The following is a 9553-nucleotide window of genomic DNA, read 5'->3' on the forward strand; positions in this document are numbered from 1 at the left end:
TAAAAAGATTTCATCTAAATATTGGTTTTTTTAAAATATATCAAAAGTTAGTTCAGCTATTAAAATTATTGAATAAATTGATAAAAAAAAAAAAAAAATCTTGATAAACTAGCTTAGTTACATCTCGTTTGATTTATGGTGGAAAACTAGCATTAGAGAGTTCAAGTAAAGAGAAATAAATAAAATAAAAATTTTTGAGAGGTGAATAAAATAAAAATTTTTTAAACTTTGCTTTAGCTTTTGCAAGTTCATCTTTTACTGTATCTCTATTAGTTTGATAAAAAAATATCTTTCTCTACATATAAAATCGTCACAAGGCACAATTAAGTACATTTTTAAATAATTTAAGCTTTTTTAGAAAAATTTTTTTTCTTTTCTTTTTTTCTTATTTTTCAAAACTTATGTTTTTAAAATTGAATTGAATTAAAATGTTCAGTAAATAAAAATTATTACTCGTAATTAAAAGAACTAAACAGTATTTATAAATATATCGTTTGTTTGTAAAGATAAGTAAAAAATATGGATTATTTGTAACAAATATGGAGTATTTTATGGCTTCTGATGCTGATAATCCGATACCAATAGTATTGGAGCTAAATCACCAAATGGAGGAAGAAACTCCTGGATATGTAGTGGAAGACCCTACTAATTCATCTTTTTCTTCTCCTATCATTTGTACCAGCAATGAAAAGTAAATATAAAATACTTAAGTACAAAGATTTCATTACAATACGTCTTGTGCTCAAATAATTTTAAAGAAATCATTATTCTTACATTCTAAATAAGTTCTTGAAATCTTTTTTATTATCATTACCTTTTATTTATTTTTACATCAACTGTTTTTATGCATTGTTTTTTTATAATACTCTAAACTACAGTTTTAATAACATTAATTTTTCTCTTTTTATATTTAAGCAGTTTGATAAATAGTTTCCAATAAAATAAATTTATTGTTAAAAATTTGAAAATTGAAAATTGAAAATTGAACTGCTATAACTTCACAGCCCACTGTTCATTGAATGACAAAACTTATTTTGAACTTTGGAATGAATCTATGGCTGGTAGAGGTGCAAATGAATTTGCAAGCTGTCTGTATAAACTATTACAGTTAATTATTCAAGACTGTTCTAATACATCAATTAATCAAATTATTTTGTGGTCTAACTCTTGTGTTTCCCAGAATAAGAACTCAAAATGAAAGCGGAATACCACTCATTGAACAGAAGTATAGTGAACCTGGTCATATTTCAGTACTGAATATTTGAGATTTACAGCCCTCCTACCTAATTCAAGTTACTGTCATCTATTTAAAAAACTTCTGGAATAAAATTGAAAGTCATACAAATATACAAATGTATAAACTTAAAGTTCTGAAAGAATTTCCCCCATTAAAAAATGATTCAACACGTTTTTTGCTCTCAGATAAAAAAATTAATGACCTTGAGTCAAAGGTAAAATACTTTGTTAGTGATGATCTTGAATTACTCTTTTTAAGTCACAAAGCCTGAACAATTAAATATATCACTTCGTAAAATGTTTTAATAAACATTGTATATATTTATTTCTTTATTATAAAAAAAAGGTACAAAAATGGAAATGGTTGTTTTTATATTTAAGGTTTAACTTATTTATATCATTTTTCACAGACAAATTAAAAGATATGTGTGATAAATTCGTTATTTTATTTTTAATTATTCAAAAATAAATAATATTGATAAAAACTGCTTAATGTAAAAAAAGAAAAAATTGTGAATATTTAGTTATTTAAAATTGAGTAAGTAAAAATTGAGTAAGTAAAACATCATACTCAATTTAATAATAAGTATATTTGTATAAGAAGCTTATTAATTTTTATATAAGAAGCTTGAAGATTAAAAACTGTATATTTCTGAATATAATGCTGATAAGTAAGTTACCGGGAATGAATTAAAGAAAAAAAATGCGAAGGACAGTCAAACTAAAATTATATTAATGCTATAAGTCATTGTTAGTTACAACATAAGTAAATTTAACCCTAATTCATCTACTATCAAATTAATTGCATCTATGACAATTTTATTCCGACAAAATGTTCTAATTTCGAAATACATTTGTCATATTTGAAAAATCGCGCTCAAAGTCACAGGGGAATTTTTTTTTTTTTGTTTCTTTTTTAACAATTTGAACAAAAACTTATATTGATTTTAGTCAACTTTGTTAAATTTCAACATGTAATTAAATTTACATAAAGAGATTTTATACTTTAAACTCTGAATGCAAATTTCTCAATTTAAACCAATGATATATTATATATACTAGATGTCTAACTTGCGGGATTTTATTAGACGAAAAGTGAAGCCGCTTTTTTGTTTAGAAATTGAATCCGCCATTTGTAATAAGGGCAAAAGCTATATCCGACGTGCGAAATAAAAGTTAAAAATGCATGTTTTTGCCCGAATTAGAAATGGCTTCCACGGCTTCACTTTTCGGATCGAAGTTAGACCCCCCCCCCCCCCCCCCGTATAAAAAAAAAAAATCTTATTAAGCACATTCGTGGTGAACTTTCAATATTTATTTACAATTTAACCTTTCTTGCTTTTACAATAGCGAAGGATTTAATCATATCTTCTAAGTCCAATTCTTTTGCAACTACTTGTTCTATTGATAACATTGCCAGATCATCCATTCTATCCTGTGTCATCACAGGATCAATTTTGGCAAGCAGTTCCACTACTTTCAAAAAGCAACCATTATTGTCATCATAAAGTTTATCAGAAGTCCCTCGCAAAGCTATATTTTGGGACCCATGAAATTTTATAATGGAAAAGAGTCGCTCTAAGGTATGCCGCCAGTGTTTTGTAGTTTCGTCCACTTGTCTCTGCTGAACTGCATCAATTGTAGATGATCCTTTGAACCTTTTAATAAGATCATGCCAGGTCATGTAACAATTCAAATGATCTAAACTTGTCTCGTGAGTATTCAATCAGTTATTTAAGTTTTTCCATTTTGATACGCCTTCACCAGAAACCTCAGTAATCTTTTTAGAAAAGAGCTTGCAACAGAAGCAAAAGGCAGCGTCTTTTGTTTTATAAACTAGCCACTCATCTTTATACTTTTCCCCATTTGGTAGCTTCCGAAAATAATGACTTGTATTAAATATTTGTTTTCTTCCTTCTTGACTAGTGAAAGGAAAGTCAAAATCCATTATTTGAATTGGACCAATTTTGACCAGTAATTCTGTCGATGACACAGTATTTTTAGGCCAGCTTCCAACATCCAAGTAATTATCGGAGATTTCTGGTTCAACTGGGCATGTTGTAGACTCAATGACGGCGTCCATTCGGTTGCTTGCTTCAGAATGATTACAGTTGAGATCATTTTGGCTAGTTGATGGCTCACACTGTAAACAAATTTTTAAATATTACTCAAATTTTTAATGATATTCTAGTCAAATTTAACATATGATGAATTGTTAAATGTTTGATTTTCTTACATGAATGTTTTGAATACTTTTGGAATTAGTAGATGGTACTGACACAACTTCTGAGCCAGGTTTTAAATACTTCTCCAAACTTCCCTTATACTTTGACAGGGAAACATCTTTTTCTTGTTTTCTTTTTAGGTTTTGAGCTCCTAATAATTTTTTCTTTCCAAACATGATGGTTGTTTTTATATCCTCTTTTGAAACATTTTTTTGTTCACTTAAATTTGCAAAGAGTAAAAAATGTAACATGCATTGAATTGAGTTAGCTTCATGAGCAAAAACTTTTTCAATGTGGATTAAATCCATAGTACTGTATAAACTGGTTTTTTAGAGTTCCCACAATTTTATTTATTTTATGGAAACTTTTCTTTAAAAAAAATTTTTATAAAACTGAAATCTTAATCTAAAAACTATTTTATTTTTAATTTATGTTTATTTTTAATTTTTGTTTTTGAATTTTCTATTTTTTTGGCGCCCCCTTTGAAGCGGCGCTTGTGGCCAAGTGGTGCTTTGCCACGCTGTTGAGCCGACCCTGGTAACAACATAAATTACAATTAATATTTGGTGTAGGTTTGGCTAATAAAACGAAATAGAGAAGATTCAATGGTTTATTATATAAAGCTCGGGCCTACCAACTGACTAAATAACAATCATATTTAAAAATTTTTCCTAGCTTTAGTTTTCGCAAAAGTATCAATGACTTCGTTTAAATCCAGGCTTGATGCGGTTTTGTTTTCAATTGCTATTAGCGATAAATGTCGAAGTCGAGTTTGGCTCATCTTATTTCTTAAATAATTTTTAATTTGCGAAATGACCTTTCAGCTGTTGCAGAAGTGACAGGAATTGTTAAGTATTTTAAAATTGCTGTAAATACTTCCGTTAGGTCGTATTCTAGCACTCTATATTTGCTCAGTATTTCCTTAAAAAATTGGTGAACAGTCCATGCTTGAGTTAGTTGAGGTAAAACTAGATGGTAAATATTAATAAATTGAAGTGAAAAACTAGGCCCTAATATATCTGAACATTTTCTTTGGAATTCATCACACTTTTGTAATAAAGTTGCTTTATCAACATGTAATAAAAATATTGGTGTTAGAAAATCGAATATATGACAGACTGCACTAATACCAATAAAACGTGTATCTAATTGAGATATTACTGTGTCCAGTGGCGTATCTAGGGTAGGGCAGGCAGGGCACGTGCCATGGGCGCCAGACTAAAAGGGGCGCAAAAGAGGCTTGGTTGCTATACAATAAGCAAGAATTACATAAAATATCATATAAAAATCAAAATATAAAAATTACATAAAATATCATATAAAAATATTATATAAAATAAAATTTGTGTCATCATTTGTTAAAAAGTTGTAATTAAGCACTTTATGTGGGGGAAGAAGGGCGCGAGATCGGTGTTTGCCCCAGGCGCTATTTACCCTAGGTACGCCACTGACTGTGTCTAGTACATTATTGAAAATCTCAATTTTAAATATTTTTTCTCGGTTTGGAAATCGGTGATCAGCAGCTAATTCATCAAAATGTTTTTTAACTTTTCTTTGCCTTTTTTCTTGAAATGGGTATCAATACCATACTTTCTCGCAGTTTCACTGGCTTTGCACTTGAATAGTTCGAAATAATTTCTATAAATTTGCAACTTTGCTTTAGTCTGTGCTAAAACTTTACTCGCCTCGCCCAAATTGATGTCGCATTTTTGTAAAGTTTTGGATGCATAATAGATGCCGTTCAATACGCTGTGCATGAATTCGCAAGGGAACACGAACTCGAAGATTAGCATTTTTGTTTTAATTATCTCCGCTTCACTACGCTCATCTTTATTAGGACTCTTTAGAACTATTTCTGATAATCCTTTGATGATATCAAAACAACGAAGTTTTGTTGCAGATATCGTATTGACCCTACTGGACCATCTAGTCAGATTTAGTTTGTTTTTTTTCAGAAAGAATTTAGGGGAATTCCCTAGACATAACTTTTGAATTTCTCTCAACTGAATTGTCATGATTAAAGTGGTGTTGCAAGTTGCAACCTGTCATATTTATTTTGAAAACGGAAGAAATCTCCAAAAGTTCAGTTCGATCGAGATTTCTGGTAAGGAATCGAGGGCCCCCTAAGCTTGAGGGCCCCGGAGCACTGCCCCTTTTAGCTCCTAGGTTGCTACGCTGCTGATTATGATATCTTGTGTACTTTTTACTCTATCAAACCAAATAAAAAATATTACTAGCACTTTCATCAAAAACCCCTTTTTAAAAAAAAGTTTTATACGTTACAACTAGTTTAGAATATTTATACATTTATAATGTGTGTGTGTGTGTATATATATATATATATATATATATATATATATATATATATATATATATATATATATATATATATATATATATATATATATATATATATATATATATATATAGAATTTAATTTCACAAAATAAATTATAGTTTCACAAAATATTTCGAATTCTAATTTTACAAAATAAATAGAATGAAAAGAAGCATATTATTTTAAAAACTCGTATATTTTTTGTTTTTAAGATTTTTTGGAAGTGAGAAATAACACAATATATATATATATATATATATATATATATATATATATATATATATAAAAAGTTTTATTTCTCGCTTCCAAAAAATCTTAAAAACAAAAAATATACGAGTTTTTAAAATAATATGCTTCTTTTCATTCTATTTATTTTGTAAAATTAGAATTCGAATTCTTCAAGTAAATTTTTACAATCGAATTTCAATCGAAATAAAAGTTCGAGTTTTTTCAATCGACGTTAACATTTCAATCGATCGTTAACTTTTTTCTTGTTAATTTTCTTTTTAAAACTTTAACAGTTGTAAAGATCAGTGTTGTAAAAAATTTAAAATACAAATACAAAATACTTTAAAAGTATTTAAATTACGTATTTAAAATACTAGTATTTTAACTGCTTTCCAACACTGGTAAAGATTGCAAGACTTAATTTCTCATTAATGCTGCATTTTAAAATTTTGGCTTTGGAGACAAATTGTTGTTGTTTTTTGTAGGCGTATATTTTTATTTTTAATTTTAGTTTGTAATTTGTAAATAACAAATACTTGTTAAATTAAAACTTTTAATAAATATTACAATTACGATAATTACAAAATATTATTATTCAAATATTAATATTGTTAAAAATACGTTATTATTCGTAAACTTTAATTTGTATTATTTATTTACAAATTCTGTATAAATAGATAATAACAGAGCTACGGTCTAATTTCTGAAATACATAATATGAGTTCTCGGCATAAACCAGGATACGATTACCGAAAAGAGCGACAAAAAAAGAGATGAAGAAAATTCTAGAGGTATGAGAACAATAGAAAGTTTGGGGTTTAGAATTTCTTCAAAAACACTGAACAATCACTATTGCGATAATGGAAACATCAATGCAAAGAACATCCAGTATTTTTTTAAAATATTTCCCATCTTTGTGAGCTTCTACTAAATATATTGTATAATTTTTGTATAGTGCCAAAAAATCTTACAACTTGAATACAAAATTCTGCTGCATGAACACCACATAAATTTATTTTACCACTCCAATATCGATGTTGATACAGTCTGTATACAAAGAAAGTGCCGAAATATCAGATTGCATTTCGAGTGCTGAAGTTCCAACAATTATTTTTTTCCGTTTCATTTCTTGCGCTTAACGGGTCTGCACACAATGTTGAATACAGGCTGGTCTGCAAGAATTGAAAGTGTTAAACCATTTGCTGAAAAAATAATGAAATTAAAATAGCAATAGACTCTGTTTTGGAATTTAACTTAATGTCGGAAACTCGACCAAATCTTAACGGAATAAAAAAAGTATATGGAATCTTTTGAATGCTTAGTAGTGGTAAAAATATGGCACAAAGTTCTTGCAGCTATAAATTACAGAAGTACTGTTTTACAAGCCCTAAATACAACAATTGATGTGGAAATAACCAACTTGTCAAGTCTTCTTGTTGAATTAAATACAATAAGAGATAGTTGGGATACTATTTCAAATGAATGTAGATTGTTGGGCACACATCTTTATAGATAAACGCAGAGTTTTCTCGAAAAAAAATATACCAAAAGGAAAAAAAACAGCACAGGAGTTAAAGCGATGAAAATTAATGACTATGAAAACTAATTTTGAAAAAGTTATTGAAAGGCTCGCAAAGGTCTATTTATGAAACAGTGTTTAACATTTTTTTTCACACTTTAACTTTTAGCTTTAGCTTTTAAAAGATTTAAATAGTTTTGACTTTTAAAAGATTTAATCAATTTTCATTTTTAATTTTCAATGGCCAGAGCTCGCTTCTAACGGTCCTGGGTATATGATTGATCATAATGAGGGCCGTTAAGAAAACTTACCCAGAGCCCGAAGTTTCTCTCGGCGGCTATGTATGTATGTGTGTGTGTGTGTGTATATATATACATATATATATATATATATATATATATATATATATATATATATATATATATATATATATATATATATATATATATATATATATATATATATACACACACACACACACATATATTCGCATTTCTTATAACACTCATCCTCATCTATATTCCAAAACGAGGAGCAGATTTTTCTATTATCATAAGATCTCGGGTTTCCATTACAGAGCTTCTCCAATTTTGAAAGCGTTGAAAATAAAGAAACACGATCGTTATCATATAAACGCGCAAGTAACAGCAAGGGAACAACAAACGTTCTTCTTAACGACAATTTATCACTCTATGCTCAAAAGTTTCATTACTAAATCTTTTTCTTTAAATTATTATCTAAAAGTATGCATAAATTATGTAATCGTTCGACAATTTTTTTTTTTTTTGGTTCTTACAAATCGCGAATCTAAGAGTCATCGAGAAATACACGATTATAAGTCGCATTTATCAAACTTAAGCGAATCGCTGACGATCTTAACTGCGTACGATTTATTCATAATAAATGTATATAAACCCATAAATGTGACGAATTAATATTTACAATAATTCCTAAAATTAATAGTTGTTATTGCCGACTTTTTCTTGCTTTAATAAATTTTATTTGCTTTGAATTGTAATTTTTCATCAACTCCATACTTCCAAATTTTTTTAAACTAAAGCACAAGCACGAATATTGTTCCGTTGCGTGTACACAAGCACTAATGTTTACATGAGCACACGTGCACAAATGTATGTGCACGAATGTATAAAAAAAAAAGTATTTATTTACTTATTAAAGTGACATTCCGTGGTGTGACCTAACAAAGCCCAATGCTTTAAAAAAGTCCTAATTTAATAAATGACAAATTTCATATATAAGATATACATTTGTGGAAAATAATTTAGTTATTTCAACTAACTAAATATATTGTTAAAATAACTAAGTTATTTTTCACAAATGTTTATTTTATATATATGAAATTTGTCATTTATTAAATTAGAACTTTCTTAAAGCATAGGGCTTTGTTAGGTCTCACCTCGGTACCTCTATCTCTTCATCACTTCCGGTACCTTGTCTTACACCAAAACTTTCGATTGTTGGAAGCAGGAGGATACAAACAACAAGAAGATGCAACAAGAGACTCATTTTCTTTTTTTTTTCTTCTTTTTTTTTGTTGACCAGTATTATTGTTTAATAATTTTTGATTAACGTAAGATTATGATGGATTATATACTTTTTCAAAGCAAACAGACCAATTAAAAGAAGTGTTCAACTAATTGCTGAATAAACAAAACGGTGTTTTAGAGCTCTTTGGAAAGCCTACCGATAAATAATAGGTGCGTTTCACCTGCCGTAACGTTGCTAATTTAGCTCTCGTTTGAATGGCTCAATTACAGTTCTTTTATTTATGTGTCTTTGTTCATAAATCAATTTTATTTGTTCAAAGAAGCAAACTTTCTTTATTTGAATATAAAATGTTTTTTTTTTTTCTTTTTTGCTTTCCACATTTGTTTTATTAAAACTTTACAGTTTTTACAAGTATGTTGTATTTTTGACTGGGTTTAAAATCCAATCTGTTCTTGCCTAGGCTAGTTAACCTATTTTTTATCTTTCATACCTTGCTTA

General features: G+C 28.3%; 1 long non-coding RNA gene across 2 annotated transcripts; it reads right to left on the reverse strand.

The window, feature by feature from the left end:
- Window positions 1-6900: 6900 nt before the first annotated feature.
- LOC149879181 (uncharacterized) lies at window positions 6901-9117 on the reverse strand. 2 transcript variants are annotated; one of them, XR_016446871.1, is made up of 2 exons: window positions 8972-9117; window positions 6901-7229 (listed from the first exon to the last, which is right to left on the reverse strand). It is a non-coding gene; the product is annotated as an uncharacterized LOC149879181 (long non-coding RNA). The 2 variants fall into 2 exon arrangements; XR_016446870.1 differs by having other exon boundaries at window positions 8964-9117.
- Between the last annotated feature and the right edge of the window lie 436 nt (window positions 9118-9553).

The sequence above is a fragment of the Hydra viridissima genome, unplaced genomic scaffold (assembly GCF_058129835.1).
Source record: "Hydra viridissima isolate aposymbiotic clone 2 unplaced genomic scaffold, HvirCarnegie_v1 scaffold_14, whole genome shotgun sequence".
NCBI lineage: Eukaryota > Metazoa > Cnidaria > Hydrozoa > Anthoathecata > Hydridae > Hydra > Hydra viridissima.